We start from the raw sequence: 18,152 nt of genomic DNA on the forward strand, positions 1-18,152 counted from the left end.
ATCTGGTGGAGCAACGCCCTAGAGTGCAGCCTAGATTGCCCGGAACGTAGAAATGACCATAACTTTCACACTGGTTGCTATCATTCGTTTTATACGATGGAAAAACTGTTGTATTTATATTGTATTTTATGCTTCTGGCGTTCACTTCTTAGGCCCTAACTATTCGATCTGGTGGAACAACGGCCTAGGGTGAAGCCTAGGTTGCCGGAACGTAGAAATGACCATAACTTTTACACTGGTAGCAATTATTCGTTCTATACGATGGAAAAACTGTTATATTTATATTGTATTTTATGCTTCGGGCGTTGACTTCTAAGGCCCTAGGTGTCTGATCTGGTGGAGCAACGCCCTAGAGTGAAGCCTAGGTTGCCCGGAACGTAGAAATGACCATAACTCTCACACTGGTTGCTATTATTCGTTTTATACAATTGAAAAACTGTTCTATTTATTTTGTATTTTATGCTTCGGGCGTTGACTTTTAAGGCCCTAACTGTTTTATCTGGTGGAGCAACGCCCTAGAGTGAGGCCTAGGTTGCCCGGAACGTGGAAGTGACCATAACTTTCACACTGGTTGCTATTATTCGTTCTATACGATGGAAAAACTGTTATATTTATATTGTATCTTATGCTTCTGGCGTTGACTTCTTATGCCCTAACAATTCGATCTGGTGGAACAACGCCCTAGAGTGAAGCCTAGGTTGCCCGGAACGTAGAAATGACCATAACTTTCACACTGGTAGCAATTATCCGTTTTATACGATGGAAAAACTGTTGTATTTATTTTGTATTTTATGCTTCGGGCGTTGACTTCTAAGGCCCTAACTGTTCGACCTGGTAGAGCGACGGCCTAGTGGGAAGCCTAGGTTGCCCGGTACGTAGAAATGACCATAAGTTTCATACTGGTTGCAATTATTCGTTTTATACGATGGAAAAACTGTTGTATTTATATTGTATTTTATGCTTCTGGCGTTCACTTCATAGGCCCTAACTATTCGATCTGGTGGTACAACGCCCTAGGGTGAAGCCTAGGTTGCCCGGAACGTAGAAATGACCATAACTTTTACACTGGCAGCAATTATTGGTTTTATACAATGGAAAAACCGTTCTATTTATTTTGTATTTTATGCTTCGGGCGTTGACTTCTAATGCCCTATCTGTTTGATTTCGTGGAGCATCGCCGTAGAGTGAAGCCTAGGTTGCCCGGAACGTAGAAATGACCATAACTTTCACACTGGTTGTTATTATTCGTTTTATACGAAGGAAAAACTGTTATATTTATATTGTATTTAAGCTTCTGGCGTTGACGCCTGAGGCCGTTGCTATTCGATGTGGTGGAAGGACGCCATAGAGTGAAGCCTAGGTAGCCCGGATCGTAGAAATGTCCATATCTTTCACACTGTTTGCAATTTTTCGTCTTGTACGATGGAAAAACTGTTTTATTTATTTTGTATTTTATGCTTCGGGCGTTGACTTCTATGGCCCTAACTATTCGATCTGGTGGAGCAACGCCCTAGAGTGCAGCCTAGATTGCCCGGAACGTAGAAATGACCATAACTTTCACACTGGTTGCTATCATTCGTTTTATATGATGGAAAAACTGTTGTATTTATATTGTATTTTATGCTTCTGGCGTTCACTTCTTAGGCCCTAACTATTCGATCTGGTGGAACAACGGCCTAGGGTGAAGCCTAGGTTGCCGGAACGTAGAAATGACCATAACTTTTACACTGGTAGCAATTATTCGTTTTATACAATGGAAAAACTGTTCTATTTATTTTGTATTTAATGCTTCGGGCGTTGACTTCTAAGGCCATAACTGTTTGATCTGGTAGAGCAACGCCCTAGAGTGAAGCGTAGGTTGCCTGGAACGTAGAAATGACCATCACTTTCACACGGGTTGCAATTATTCCTGTTATAGGATGGAAAGACAGTTGTATTTTTATTGTATTTTATACTTCAGGCGTTGACTTCTGAGGCCGTAGCTATCCGGTGTGGTGGAAGAACGCCATACAGTGAAGCCTAGGTTGCCCGGAACGTAGAAATGACCATAACTTTCACACTGGTTGCAATTATTTGTTTTATACGATGGAAAAGCTGTTGTATTTATATCGTATTTTATGCTTCTCGCGTTGACTTCTTAGGCCCTAACTATTCCGTCTGGTGGAACAACGCCCTAGGGTGAAGCTTAGGTTGCCCGGAACATAGAAATGACCATAGCTTTTACACTGGCAGCAATTATTCGTTTTCTACAATGGAAAAACCGTTCTATTTATTTTGTATTTTATGCTTCGGGCGTTGACTTCTATGGCCCTAACTATTCGATCTGGTGGAGCAACGCCCTAGAGTGCAGCCTAGATTGCCCGGAACGTAGAAATGACCATAACTTTCACACTGGTTGCTATCATTCGTTTTATACGATGGAAAAACTGTTTTATTTATATTGTATTTTATGCTTCTGGCGTTCACTTCTTAGGCCCTAACTATTCGATCTGGTGGAACAACGGCCTAGGGTGAAGCCTAGGTTGCCGGAACGTAGAAATGACCATAACTTTTACACTGGTAGCAATTATTCGTTTTATACAATGGAAAAACTGTTCTATTTATTTTGTATTTAATGCTTCGGGCGTTGACTTCTAAGGCCATAACTGTTTGATCTGGTAGAGCAACGCCCTAGACTGAAGCGTAGGTTGCCTGGAACGTAGAAATGACCATCACTTTCACACGGGTTGCAATTATTCCTGTTATAGGATGGAAAGACAGTTGTATTTTTATTGTATTTTATGCTTCTGGCGTTGACTTCTGAGGCCGTAGCTATTCGATGTGGTGGATCAACGCTCTAGAGTGTAGCCTAGGTTGCTCGGAATGTAGAAATGACCATAACATTCACACTGGTTGAAATTATTCGTTTTATACGATGGAAAAACTGTTATATTTATATTGTATTTTATGCTTCTGGCGTTGATTTCTTAGGCCCTAACTATTCATTCTGGTGGAACAACGCCCTAGAGTGAGGCCTAGGTTGCCCGGAACGTAGAAATGACCATCACTTCCATACTGGTAGCAATTATTCGTTTTATACGATGGAAAAACTGTTGTGTTTATATTGTATTTTATGCTTCAGGCGTTGACTTCTGAGGCCGTAGCTATTCGATGTGGTGGATCAACGCTCTAGAGTGTAGCCTAGGTTGCTCGGAATGTAGAAATGACCATAACATTCACACTGGTTGAAATTATTCGTCTTATACGATGGAAAAACTGTTATATTTATATTGTATTTTATGCTTCGGGCGTTGACTTCTAATGCCCTATCTGTTTGATCTGGTGGAGCATCGCCGTAGAGTGAAGCCTAGGTTGCCCGGAACGTAGAAATGACCATAACTTTCACACTGGTAGCAATTATCCGTTTTATACGATGGAAAAACTGTTGTATTTATTTTGTATTTTATGCTTCGGGCGTTGACTTCTAAGGCCCTAACTGTTCGACCTGGTAGAGCGACGGCCTAGTGGGAAGCCTAGGTTGCCCGGTACGTAGAAATGACCATAAGTTTCATACTGGTTGCAATTATTCGTTTTATACGATGGAAAAACTGTTGTATTTATATTGTATTTTATGCTTCTGGCGTTCACTTCATAGGCCCTAACTATTCGATCTGGTGGTACAACGCCCTAGGGTGAAGCCTAGGTTGCCCGGAACGTAGAAATGACCATAACTTTTACACTGGCAGCAATTATTGGTTTTATACAATGGAAAAACCGTTCTATTTATTTTGTATTTTATGCTTCGGGCGTTGACTTCTAATGCCCTATCTGTTTGATCTCGTGGAGCATCGCCGTAGAGTGAAGCCTAGGTTGCCCGGAACGTAGAAATGACCATAACTTTCACACTGGTTGTTATTATTCGTTTTATACGAAGGAAAAACTGTTATATTTATATTGTATTTAAGCTTCTGGCGTTGACGCCTGAGGCCGTTGCTATTCGATGTGGTGGAAGAACGCCATAGAGTGAAGCCTAGGTAGCCCGGATCGTAGAAATGTCCATATCTTTCACACTGTTTGCAATTTTTCGTCTTGTACGATGGAAAAACTGTTTTATTTATTTTGTATTTTATGCTTCGGGCGTTGACTTCTATGGCCCTAACTATTCGATCTGGTGGAGCAACGCCCTAGAGTGCAGCCTAGATTGCCCGGAACGTAGAAATGACCATAACTTTCTCACTGGTTGCTATCATTCGTTTTATATGATGGAAAAACTGTTGTATTTATATTGTATTTTATGCTTCTGGCGTTCACTTCTTAGGCCCTAACTATTCGATCTGGTGGAACAACGGCCTAGGGTGAAGCCTAGGTTGCCGGAACGTAGAAATGACCATAACTTTTACACTGGTAGCAATTATTCGTTTTATACAATGGAAAAACTGTTCTATTTATTTTGTATTTAATGCTTCGGGCGTTGACTTCTAAGGCCCTAACTGTTTGATCTGGTAGAGCAACGCCCTAGTGTGAAGCGTAGGTTGCCCGGAACATAGAAGTGACCATAATTTTCACACTGGCTGCTATTATTCGTTCTATACGATAGAAAAACTGTTATATTTATGTTGTATCTTATGCTTCTGGCGTTGACTTCTAAGGCACTAACTAATCGATCTGGTGGAGCAACGCCCTAGTGTGAAGCCTAAGTTGCCCGGAACGTAGCAATTACCATCACTTTCAAACTGGTTGCAAATATTCCTGTTATATGATGGAAAAACTGTTGTGTTTATATTGCATTTTATGCTTCTGGCGTTGACTTCTGTGGCCGTAGCTATTCGATGTGGTGGAAGAACGCCATAGAGTGAAGCCTGGGTTGCCCGGAACGTAGAAATTACCATAACTTTCATACTGGTTGCAATTATTCGTTTTATATGATGGAAGAACTGTTGTATTTATATTGTATTTTATGCTGCTGGCGTTCACTTCTTAGGCCCGAACCATTCGATCTGGTGGAACAACGACCTGGGGTGAAGCCTAGGTTGCCCGGAGCGTAGAAATGACCATAACTTTCACACTGGTTACAATTATTCGTTTTATACGATGGAAAAGCTGTTGTACTTACATCGTATTTTATGCTTCTGGCGTTGACTTCTTAGGCCGTAACTTTTCGATCTGGTGGAGCAACGCCCTGGAGTAAAGCCTAGGTTGCGAGGAACGTAGAATTGGACATCACTTTCAAACTGGTTGCAATTATTCCTGTTATATGATGGAAACACTGTTGTATTTTTATTGCATTTTATCCTTCGGGCGTAGACTTCTAAGGCCCTAACTATTCGATCTGGTGGAGCACCGCCATAGAGTGAAGCCTAGGTTGCCCGGACCGTAGAAATGACCATCACTTTCAAACTGGTTGCAATTATTCCTGTTATATGATGGAAAAACTGTTGTATTTTTATTGCATTTTATGCTTCGGTCATTGACTTCTAAGGTCCTAACTATTCAATCTGTTGGAGCAACGCCCTAGGGTGAAGCCTAGGTTGCGCGGAATGTAGAAATGACAATAACTTTCACACTGGGTGCAATTATTCGTTTTATACGATGGAAAAGCTGTTGCATCTTTATTGTATTTTATGCTTCTGTCGTTGACGTCTGAGGCCGTTGCTATTAGATGTGGTGGAGCAACGCACTAGAGTGACGCCTAGGTTGCCCGGAACGTGGAATGACCATTACTTTCGCAATGTTTGCAATTATTCATTTTATACGATGGAAAAACTGTTGTACTTATATTGTATTTTATGCTTCTGGCGTTGACTTCTGAGGCCGTAGCTATTCGATGTGGTGGATCAACGCTCTAGAGTGTAGCCTAGGTTGCTCGGAATGTAGAAATGACCATAACATTCACACTGGTTGAAATTATTCGTTTTATACGATGGAAAAACTGTTATATTTATATTGTATTTTATGCTTCTGGCGTTGATTTCTTAGGCCCTAACTATTCATTCTGGTGGAACAACGCCCTAGAGTGAGGACTAGGTTGCCCGGAACGTAGAAATGACCATCACTTCCATACTGGTAGCAATTATCCGTTTTATACGATGGAAAAACTGTTGTATTTTTATTGTATTTTATACTTCAGGCGTTGACTTCTAAGGCCCTAACTATTCGATCTGGTAGAGCGACGGCCTAGTGTGAAGCCTAGGTTGCCCGGTACGTAGAAATGACCATAAGTTTCATACTGGTTGCAATTATTCGTTTTATACGATGGAAAAACTGTTGTATTTATATTGTATTTTATGCTTCTGGCGTTCACTTCATAGGCCCTAACTATTCGATCTGGTGGTACAACGCCCTAGGGTGAAGCCTAGGTTGCCCGGAACGTAGAAATGACCATAACTTTTACACTGGCAGCAATTATTGGTTTTATACAATGGAAAAACCGTTCTATTTATTTTGTATTTTATGCTTCGGGCGTTGACTTCTAATGCCCTATCTGTTTGATCTCGTGGAGCATCGCCGTAGAGTGAAGCCTAGGTTGCGCGGAACGTAGAAATGACCATAACTTTCACACTGGTTGTTATTATTCGTTTTATACGAAGGAAAAACTGTTATATTTATATTGTATTTAAGCTTCTGGCGTTGACGCCTGAGGCCGTTGCTATTCGATGTGGTGGAAGAACGCCATAGAGTGAAGCCTAGGTAGCCCGGATCGTAGAAATGTCCATATCTTTCACACTGATTGCAATTTTTCGTCTTGTACGATGGAAAAACTGTTTTATTTATTTTGTATTTTATGCTTCGGGCGTTGACTTCTATGGCCCTAACTATTCGATCTGGTGGAGCAACGCCCTAGAGTGCAGCCTAGATTGCCCGGAACGTAGAAATGACCATAACTTTCACACTGGTTGCTATCATTCGTTTTATATGATGGAAAAACTGTTGTATTTATATTGTATTTTATGCTTCTGGCGTTCACTTCTTAGGCCCTAACTATTCGATCTGGTGGAACAACGGCCTAGGGTGAAGCCTAGGTTGCCGGAACGTAGAAATGACCATAACTTTTACACTGGTAGCAATTATTCGTTTTATACAATGGAAAAACTGTTCTATCTATTTTGTATTTAATGCCTCGGGCGTTGACTTCTAAGGCCATAACTGTTTGATCTGGTAGAGCAACGCCCTAGAGTGAAGCGCAGGTTGCCTGGAACGTAGAAATGACCATCACTTTCACACGGGTTGCAATTATTCCTGTTATAGGATGGAAAGACAGTTGTATTTTTATTGTATTTTATACTTCAGGCGTTGACTTCTGAGGCCGTAGCTATCCGGTGTGGTGGAAGAACGCCATACAGTGAAGCCTAGGTTGCCCGGAACGTAGAAATGACCATAACTTTCACACTGGTTGCAATTATTTGTTTTATACGATGGAAAAGCTGTTGTATTTATATCGTATTTTATGCTTCTCGCGTTGACTTCTTAGGCCCTAACTATTCCGTCTGGTGGAACAACGCCCTAGGGTGAAGCTTAGGTTGCCCGGAACGTAGAAATGACCATAGCTTTTACACTGGCAGCAATTATTCGTTTTCTACAATGGAAAAACCGTTCTATTTATTTTGTATTTTATGCTTCGGGCGTTGACTTCTATGGCCCTAACTATTCGATCTGGTGGAGCAACGCCCTAGAGTGCAGCCTAGATTGCCCGGAACGTAGAAATGACCATCACTTTCACACGGGTTGCAATTATTCCTGTTATAGGATGGAAAGACAGTTGTATTTTTATTGTATTTTATACTTCAGGCGTTGACTTCTGAGGCCGTAGCTATCCGGTGTGGTGGAAGAACGCCATACAGTGAAGCCTAGGTTGCCCGGAACGTAGAAATGTCCATAACTTTCACACTGGTTGCAATTATTTGTTTTATACGATGGAAAAGCTGTTGTATTTATATCGTATTTTATGCTTCTCGCGTTGACTTCTTAGGCCCTAACTATTCGATCTAGTGGAGCAACGCCCTAGAGTGCAGCCTAGGTTGCCCGGAACGTAGAAATGACCATAACTTTCACACTGGTTGATATCATTCGTTTTATATGATGGAAAAACTGTTGTATTTATATTGTATTTTATGCTTCTGGCGTTCACTTCTTAGGCACTAACTATTCCATCTGGTGGAACAACGGCCTAGGGTGAAGCCTAGGTTGCCGGGAACGTAGAAATGACAATAACTTTTACACTGGTAGCAATCATTCGTTTTATACAATGGAAAAACTGTACTATTTATTTTGTATTTAATGCTTCGGGGGTTGACTTCTAGGGCCCTAACTGTTTGATCTGGTGGAGCAACGCCCTAGAGTGAAGCCTAGGTTGCCTGGAACGTAGAAATGACCATCATTTTCACACGGGTTGCAATTATTCCTGTTATAGGATGGAAAGACTGTTGTATTTTTATTGTATTTTATACTTCAGGCGTTGACTTCTAAGGCCCTAACTATTCGATCTGGTAGAGCAACGCCCTAGAGTGAAGCCTAGGTTGCCCGGTACGTAGAAATGACCATAAGTTTCATACTGGTTGCAATTATTCGTTTTATACGATGGAAAAACTGTTGTATTTATATTGTATTTTATGCTTCTGGCGTTGACTTTTTAGGCCCTAACTATTCCATCTGGTGGAACAACGCCCTAGGGTGAAGCCTAGGATGCCCGGAAAGTAGAAATGACCATAACTCTCACACTGGTAGCAATTATTCGTTTTATACGATGGAAAAACTGTTCTATTTATTTTGTATTTTATGCTTCGGGCGTTGACTTCTGAGGCCCTAACTATTCAATCTGTTGGTGCAACGCCATAGGGTGAACCCTAGGTTGCCCGGAACATAGAAATGACCATAACTTTCATACTGGTTGCTATAATTCGTTTTATACGATGGAAAAACTGTTATATTTATATTGTATTTTATGCTTCTGGCGTTGACTTATTAGGCCCGAAATATTCGATGTGTTGGAGCAACGCCCTAGGGTGAGGCCTAGGTTGCGCGGAACGTAGAAATGACCATAGCTTTCACACTGGTAGCATTTATTCGTTTTATACAATGGAAGACCTGTTCGATTTATTTTGTATTTTATGTTTCGGGCGTTGACTTCTAAGGCCCTAACTGTTTGATCTGGTGGACCAACGCCCTAGAATGAAGCCTAGGTTGCCCGGAACGTAGAAATGACCATATCTTTCATACTGTTTGCAATTATTAATTTATTCGATGCCAAAGCTGTTGTATTTATATTGTATTTTATGCTTCTGGCATTGCCTTCTTAGGTCCCAACTATTCGATCTGGAGGAGCAATGCCTCAGAGTTAAGTCTAGGATGCCGGAAATGCGAAATGATCATTACTTTCACGCTAATTGCAATTATTCCTGTAATACGATGGAAAAACTGTTGTATTTTAATTGTATTTTATGCTTTTAGCAATGAATTCTAAGTCCCTAGCTATTCGATCTGGTGGAGCAACTCCCTAGAGTGACGCCTAGGTTGCCCGGAACGTGGAAATGACCAGAACTCTCACACTGGTTGCAATTATCCTTTTTATGCGATGTAAGAGCTGTTGTATTTATATCGCATTTTATGCTTCTGGCGTTGACTTCTTAGGCCCTAACTATTCGACCTGGTGGAGCAACGCCCTAGAGTGAAACCTAGGTTGCCCGGAACGTAGAAATGACAATTAATTTCACACTGCTAGGTATTATTCAATTTGTACGATGGAAAAGCTGTTGTATTTATATTGTATTTTATGCCTCTGGCGTTGACTTCTAAGGCCGTATCTATTAGATGCGGTGGAGCAACGCCCTAGAGTGACGCCTAGGTTGCCCGGAACGTAGAAATGACCATAACCTTCACACTGGTTGCTATCATTCGTTTTATACGATTGAAAAGCTGTTGTATTTATATTGTATTTTATGCTTCTAGCGTTGACTTCTTAGGCCCTAACTATTCCCTCTGGTGGATCAACACGCTAGAGTGAAACCTACGTTGCCCGGAACGTAGAAATGACCATTCCTTTCACACTGGTTGCAATTATTCCTGTTATACGATGGAAAAACTGTTGTATTTTAATTGTATTTTATGCTTTTAGCAATGAATTCTAAGTCCCTAGCTATTCGATCTGGTGGAGCAACTCCCTAGAGTGACGCCTAGCTTGCTCGAAACGTTGAAATGACCATAACTTTCACACTGGTTGCTATTATTCGTTTTATACGATGTAAAAGCTGTTTTATTTATATCGTATTGTATGCTTCTGGCGTTGACTTCTTAGGGCCTAACTATTCGACCTGGTGGAGCAACGCCCTAGAGTGAAGCCTAGGTTCCTCGGAATGTAGAAATGACCATAACCTTCACACTGGTTGCAATTATTCGGTTTATACGATGGAAAATCTGTTGTATTTATATCGTATTTTATGCCTCTGGCGTTGACTTCTAAGGCCGTATCTATTAGATGCGGTGGAGCAACGCCCTAGAGTGACGCCTAGCTTGCTCGAAACGTTGAAATGACCATAACTTTCACACTGGTTGTTATTATTCGTTTTATACGTTTTAAAAGCTGCTTTATTTATATCGTATTTTATGCTTCTGGCGTTGACTTCTTAGGGCCTAACTATTCGACCTGGTGGAGCAACGCCCTCGAGTGAAACCTAGGTTGCCCGGAACGTAGAACTGACCAGTACTTTCACACTGTTTGCAGTTATTCCTGTTATACGATGGAAAAACTGTTGCATCATTATTGTATTTTATGCTTCTGGCGTTGACTTCTGAGGCCCAAACTATTCGGTCAGGTGGAGCAACGCCCTAGAGTGAAACCTAGGTTGCCCAGAACGTTGAAATGACCATTACATTCACACTGGTTGCTATCATTCGTTTTATATGATGGAAAAACTGTTATATTTATATTGCATTTTATGCTTCGGGCATTGACTTCTAAGGCCCTAACTATTCGATCTAGTGGAGCAACGCCCTAGAGTGCAGCCTAGGTTGACCGGAACGAAGAAATGACCATAACTTTCACATTGGTTGCTATCATTCGTTTTATATGATGGAAAAACTGTTGTATTTATATTGTATTTTATGCTTCTGGCGTTCACTTCTTAGGCCCTAACTATTCGATCTGGTGGAACAACGGCCTAGGGTGAAGCCTAGGTTGCCCGGAACGTAGAAATGACCATAACTTTTACACTGGTAGCAATTATTCGTTTTATACGATGGAAAAGCTGTTGTATTTATATCGTATTTTATGCTTCTGGCGTTGACTTCTTAGGCCCTAACTATTCCATCTGGTGAAACAACGCCCTAGGGTGAAGTCTAGGTTGCCCGGAAGGTAGAAATGACCATAACTTTCAAACTGGTAGCAATTATTCGTTTTATACGATGGAAAAACTGTTCTATTTATTTTATATTTTATGCTTCGGGCGTTGACTTCTAAGGCCCTATCTATTCGATTTGGTGGAGCAACGCCCTAGAGTGAAGCCTAGGTTGCACGGTACGTAGAAATGACCATCACTATCAAACTGGTTGCAAATTATTCCTGCTGTACGATGGAAAAGCTGTTGTATTTTTATTGCATTTTATGCTTCTGGCGTTCACTTCTTAGGCCCTAACTATTCGATCTGGTGGAACAACGGCCTAGGGTGAAGACTAGGTTGCCCGGAACGTAGAAATGACCATAACTTTTACAGTGGTAGGAATTATTTATTTTATACGATGGAAAAGCTGTTGTATTTATATCGTATTTTATGCTTCTGGCGTTGACTTCTTAGGCCCTAACTATTCCATCTGGTGGAACAACGCCCTAGGGTAAAGCCCAGGTTACGCGGAACGTAGAAATGACCATAAGTTTCACACTGGTAGCAATTATTCGTTTTATACGTTGGAAGAACTGTTATATTTATATTGCATTTTATGCTTCGGGCATTGACTTCTAAGGCCCTAACTATTCAATCTGTTGGAGCAACGCCCTAGGGTGAAGCCCAGGTTGCCCGGAAAGTAGACATGACCATAACTTTAATACTGGTTGCAATTATTCGTTTTATATGATGGAAAAGCTGTTGCATCATGAACGTATTTTATTCATCTGGGGTTGACTTCTAAGGCCCTAACTATTCGATCAGGTGGAGCAACGCCCTAGAGGGAAGCCTAGGTTGCCCGGAACGTAGAAATGACCATAACTTTCACACTGGTTGCAATTATTTATTTTATACGATGGAAAAGCTGTTGTATTTATATCGTGTTTTATACTTCTGGCGTTGACTTCTTAGGCCCTAACTATTCCATCTGGTGGAACAACGCCCTAGGGTAAAGCCCAGGTTGCGCGGAACGTAGAAATGACCATAACTTTCACACTGGTAGCAATTATTCGTTTTATACGATGGAGGAACTGTTATATTTATATTGCATTTTATGCTTCGGGCATAGACTTCTAAGGCCCTAACTATTCAATCTGTTGGAGCAACGCCCTAGGGTGAAGCCTAGGTTGCCCGGAAAGTAGACATGACCATAACTTTCATACTGGTTGCAATTATTCGTTTTATATGATGGAAAAGCTGTTGCACCAATAATGTATTTTATTCATCTGGGGTTGACTTCTAAGGCCCTAACTATTCGATCAGGTGGAGCACCGCCCTAGAGTGAAGCCTAGGTTGCCCGGAACATAGAAATGACCATAACCTTTACACTGGTAGCAATTATTCGTTTTATACAATGGAAAAACTGTACTATTTATTTTGTGTTTAATGCTTCGGGCGTTGTCTTCTAAGGCCCTAACTGTTTGATCTGGTGGAGCAACGCCCTAGAGTGAAGCCTAGGTTGCCCGGAACGTGGAAATGATCATAACTTTCACACTGGTTGCTATTATTCGTTTTATACGATGGAGAAACTGTTATATTTATATTATATTTTATGCTTCTGGCGTTGACTTCTTAGGCCCTAACTATTCGATCTTGTGGGACAACGCCCTGGAGTGAAGCCTAGGTTGCCTGGAACGTAGAAATGACCATCACTTTCACACGGGTTGCAATCATTCCTGTTATAGGATGGAAATACTGTTGTATTTTTATTGTATTTTATACTTCAGGCGTTGACTTTTGAGGCCGTATCTATTCGATGCGGTGGAAGAACGACATACCGTGAAGCCTAGGTTGCCCGGAACGTAGAAATGACCATATGTTTCATACTGGTTGCAATTATTCGTTTTATACGATGGAAAAACTGTTGTATTTATATTGTATTTTACGCTTCTGGCGTTCACTTCTTAGGCCCTAACTATTCGATCTGGTGGTACAACGCCCTGGAGTGAAGCCTAGGTTGCCCGAAACGTAGAAATGACCATAACTTTCACACTGGTAGCAATTATTCGTTTTATGCAATGGAAAAACTGTTCTATTTATTTTGTATTTAATACTTGGGCCGTTGACTTCTAAGGCCCTAACTGTTTGATCTGGAGGAGGAACGCCCTAGAGTGAAGCGTAGGTTGCCTGGAACGTAGAAATGACAATCACTTTCACACGGGTTGCAATTATTCCTGTTATAGGATGGAAAGACAGTTGTATTTTTATTGCATTTTATGCTTCTGGCGTTCACTTCTTAGGCTCTAACTATTCGATCTTGTGGGACAACGCCCTGGAGTGAAGCCTAGGTTGCCTGGAACGTAGAAATGACCATCACTTTCACACGGGTTGCAATCATTCCTGTTATAGGATGGAAATACTGTTGTATTTTTATTGTATTTTATACTTCAGGCGTTGACTTCTGAGGCCGTATCTATTCGATGCGGTGGAAGAACGACATACAGTGAAGCCTAGGTTGCCCGGAACGTAGAAATGACCATATGTTTCATACTGGTTGCAATTATTCGTTTTATACGATGGAAAAACTGTTGTATTTATATTGTATTTTACGCTTCTGGCGTTCACTTCTTAGGCCCTAACTATTCGATCTGGTGGTACAACGCCCTGGAGTGAAGCCTAGGTTGCCCGAAACGTAGAAATGACCATAACTTTCACACTGGTAGCAATTATTCGTTTTATGCAATGGAAAAACTGTTCTATTTATTTTGTATTTAATACTTGGGGCGTTGACTTCTAAGGCCCTAACTGTTTGATCTGGAGGAGGAACGCCCTAGAGTGAAGCGTAGGTTGCCTGGAACGTAGAAATGACAATCACTTTCACACGGGTTGCAATTATTCCTGTTATAGGATGGAAAGACAGTTGTATTTTTATTGCATTTTATGCTTCTGGCGTTCACTTCTTAGGCTCTAACTATTCGATCTGGTGGAACAACGGCCTAGGGTGAAGACTAGGTTGCCCGGAACGTAGAAATGACCATAACTTTTACAGTGGTAGGAATTATTTATTTTATACGATGGAAAAGCTGTTGTATCTATATCGTATTTTATGCTTCTGGCGTTGACTTCTTAGGCCCTAACTATTCCATCTGGTGGAACAACGCCCTAGGGTAAAGCCCAGGTTGCGCGGAACGTAGAAATGACCATAAGTTTCACACTGGTAGCAATTATTCGTTTTATACGTTGGAAGAACTGTTATATTTATATTGCATTTTATGCTTCGGGCATTGACTTCTAAGGCCCTAACTATTCAATCTGTTGGAGCAACGCCCTAGGGTGAAGCCCAGGTTGCCCGGAAAGTAGACATGACCATAACTTTCATACTGGTTGCAATTATTCGTTTTATATGATGGAAAAGCTGTTGCATCATGAATGTATTTTATTCATCTGGGGTTGACTTCTAAGGCCCTAACTATTCGATCAGGTGGAGCAACGCCCTAGAGGGAAGCCTAGGTTACCCGGAACGTAGAAATGACCATAACTTTCACACTGGTTGCAATTATTTATTTTATACGATGGAAAAGCTGTTGTATTTATATCGTGTTTTATACTTCTGGCGTTGACTTCTTAGGCCCTAACTATTCCATCTGGTGGAACAACGCCCTAGGGTAAAGCCCAGGTTGCGCGGAACGTAGAAATGACCATAACTTTCACACTGGTAGCAATTATTCGTTTTATACGATGGAGGAACTGTTATATTTATATTGCATTTTATGCTTCGGGCATAGACTTCTAAGGCCCTAACTATTCAATCTGTTGGAGCAACGCCCTAGGGTGAAGCCTAGGTTGCCCGGAAAGTAGACATGACCATAACTTTCATACTGGTTGCAATTATTCGTTTTATATGATGGAAAAGCTGTTGCACCAATAATGTATTTTATTCATCTGGGGTTGACTTCTAAGGCCCTAACTATTCGATCAGGTGGAGCACCGCCCTAGAGTGAAGCCTAGGTTGCCCGGAACATAGAAATGACCATAACCTTTACACTGGTAGCAATTATTCGTTTTATACAATGGAAAAACTGTACTATTTATTTTGTATTTAATGCTTCGGGCGTTGTCTTCTAAGGCCCTAACTGTTTGGTCTGGTGGAGCAACGCCCTAGAGTGAAGCCTAGGTTGCCCGGAACGTGGAAATGATCATAACTTTCACACTGGTTGCTATTATTCGTTTTATACGATGGAGAAACTGTTATATTTATATTGTATTTTATGCTTCTGGCGTTGACTTCTTAGGCCCTAACTATTCGATCTTGTGGGACAACGCCCTGGAGTGAAGCCTAGGTTGCCTGGAACGTAGAAATGACCATCACTTTCACACGGGTTGCAATCATTCCTGTTATAGGATGGAAATACTGTTGTATTTTTATTGTATTTTATACTTCAGGCGTTGACTTCTGAGGCCGTATCTATTCGATGCGGTGGAAGAACGACATACAGTGGAGCCTTGGTTGCCCGGAACGTAGAAATGACCATATGTTTCATACTGGTTGCAATTATTCGTTTTATACGATGGAAAAACTGTTGTATTTATATTGTATTTTACGCTTCTGGCGTTCACTTCTTAGGCCCTAACTATTCGATCTGGTGGTACAACGCCCTGGAGTGAAGCCTAGGTTGCCCGAAACGTAGAAATGACCATAACTTTCACACTGGTAGCAATTATTCGTTTTATGCAATGGAAAAACTGTTCTATTTATTTTGTATTTAATACTTGGGGCGTTGACTTCTAAGGCCCTAACTGTTTGATCTGGAGGAGGAACGCCCTAGAGTGAAGCGTAGGTTGCCTGGAACGTAGAAATGACAATCACTTTCACACGGGTTGCAATTATTCCTGTTATAGGATGGAAAGACAGTTGTATTTTTATTGCATTTTATGCTTCTGGCGTTCACTTCTTAGGCTCTAACTATTCGATCTGGTGGAACAACGGCCTAGGGTGAAGACTAGGTTGCCCGGAACGTAGAAATGACCATAACTTTTACAGTGGTAGGAATTATTTATTTTATACGATGGAAAAGCTGTTGTATTTATATCGTATTTTATGCTTCTGGCGTTGACTTCTTAGGCCCTAACTATTCCATCTGGTGGAACAACGCCCTAGGGTAAAGCCCAGGTTGCGCGGAACGTAGAAATGACCATAAGTTTCACACTGGTAGCAATTATTCGTTTTATACGTTGGAAGAACTGTTATATTTATATTGCATTTTATGCTTCGGGCATTGACTTCTAAGGCCCTAACTATTCAATCTGTTGGAGCAACGCCCTAGGGTGAAGCCCAGGTTGCCCGGAAAGTAGACATGACCATAACTTTCATACTGGTTGCAATTATTCGTTTTATATGATGGAAAAGCTGTTGCATCATGAATGTATTTTATTCATCTGGGGTTGACTTCTAAGGCCCTAACTATTCGATCAGGTGGAGCAACGCCCTAGAGGGAAGCCTAGGTTGCCCGGAACGTAGAAATGACCATAACTTTCACACTGGTTGCAATTATTTATTTTATACGATGGAAAAGCTGTTGTATTTATATCGTGTTTTATACTTCTGGCGTTGACTTCTTAGGCCCTAACTATTCCATCTGGCGGAACAACGCCCTAGGGTAAAGCCCAGGTTGCGCGGAACGTAGAAATGACCATAACTTTCACACTGGTAGCAATTATTCGTTTTATACGATGGAGGAACTGTTATATTTATATTGCATTTTATGCTTCGGGCATAGACTTCTAAGGCCCTAACTATTCAATCTGTTGGAGCAACGCCCTAGGGTGAAGCCTAGGTTGCCCGGAAAGTAGACATGACCATAACTTTCATACTGGTTGCAATTATTCGTTTTATATGATGGAAAAGCTGTTGCACCAATAATGTATTTTATTCATCTGGGGTTGACTTCTAAGGCCCTAACTATTCGATCAGGTGGAGCACCGCCCTAGAGTGAAGCCTAGGTTGCCCGGAACATAGAAATGACCATAACCTTTACACTGGTAGCAATTATTCGTTTTATACAATGGAAAAACTGTACTATTTATTTTGTATTTAATGCTTCGGGCGTTGTCTTCTAAGGCCCTAACTGTTTGATCTGGTGGAGCAACGCCCTAGAGTGAAGCCTAGGTTGCCCGGAACGTGGAAATGATCATAACTTTCACACTGGTTGCTATTATTCGTTTTATACGATGGAGAAACTGTTATATTTATATTGTATTTTATGCTTCTGGCGTTGACTTCTTAGGCCCTAACTATTCGATCTTGTGGGACAACGCCCTGGAGTGAAGCCTAGGTTGCCTGGAACGTAGAAATGACCATCACTTTCACACGGGTTGCAATCATTCCTGTTATAGGATGGAAATACTGTTGTATTTTTATTGTATTTTATACTTCAGGCGTTGACTTCTGAGGCCTTATCTATTCGATGCGGTGGAAGAACGACATACAGTGAAGCCTAGGTTGCCCGGAACGTAGAAATGACCATATGTTTCATACTGGTTGCAATTATTCGTTTTATACGATGGAAAAACTGTTGTATTTATATTGTATTTTACGCTTCTGGCGTTCACTTCTTAGGCCCTAACTATTCGATCTGGTGGTACAACGCCCTGGAGTGAAGCCTAGGTTGCCCGAAACGTAGAAATGACCATAACTTTCACACTGGTAGCAATTATTCGTTTTATGCAATGGAAAAACTGTTCTATTTATTTTGTATTTAATACTTGGGGCGTTGACTTCTAAGGCCCTAACTGTTTGATCTGGAGGAGGAACGCCCTAGAGTGAAGCGTAGGTTGCCTGGAACGTAGAAATGACAATCACTTTCA

This window comes from Calliopsis andreniformis, unplaced genomic scaffold, assembly GCF_051401765.1.
Source record: "Calliopsis andreniformis isolate RMS-2024a unplaced genomic scaffold, iyCalAndr_principal scaffold0027, whole genome shotgun sequence".
In the NCBI taxonomy this organism is placed as follows: Eukaryota; Metazoa; Arthropoda; class Insecta; order Hymenoptera; family Andrenidae; genus Calliopsis; species Calliopsis andreniformis.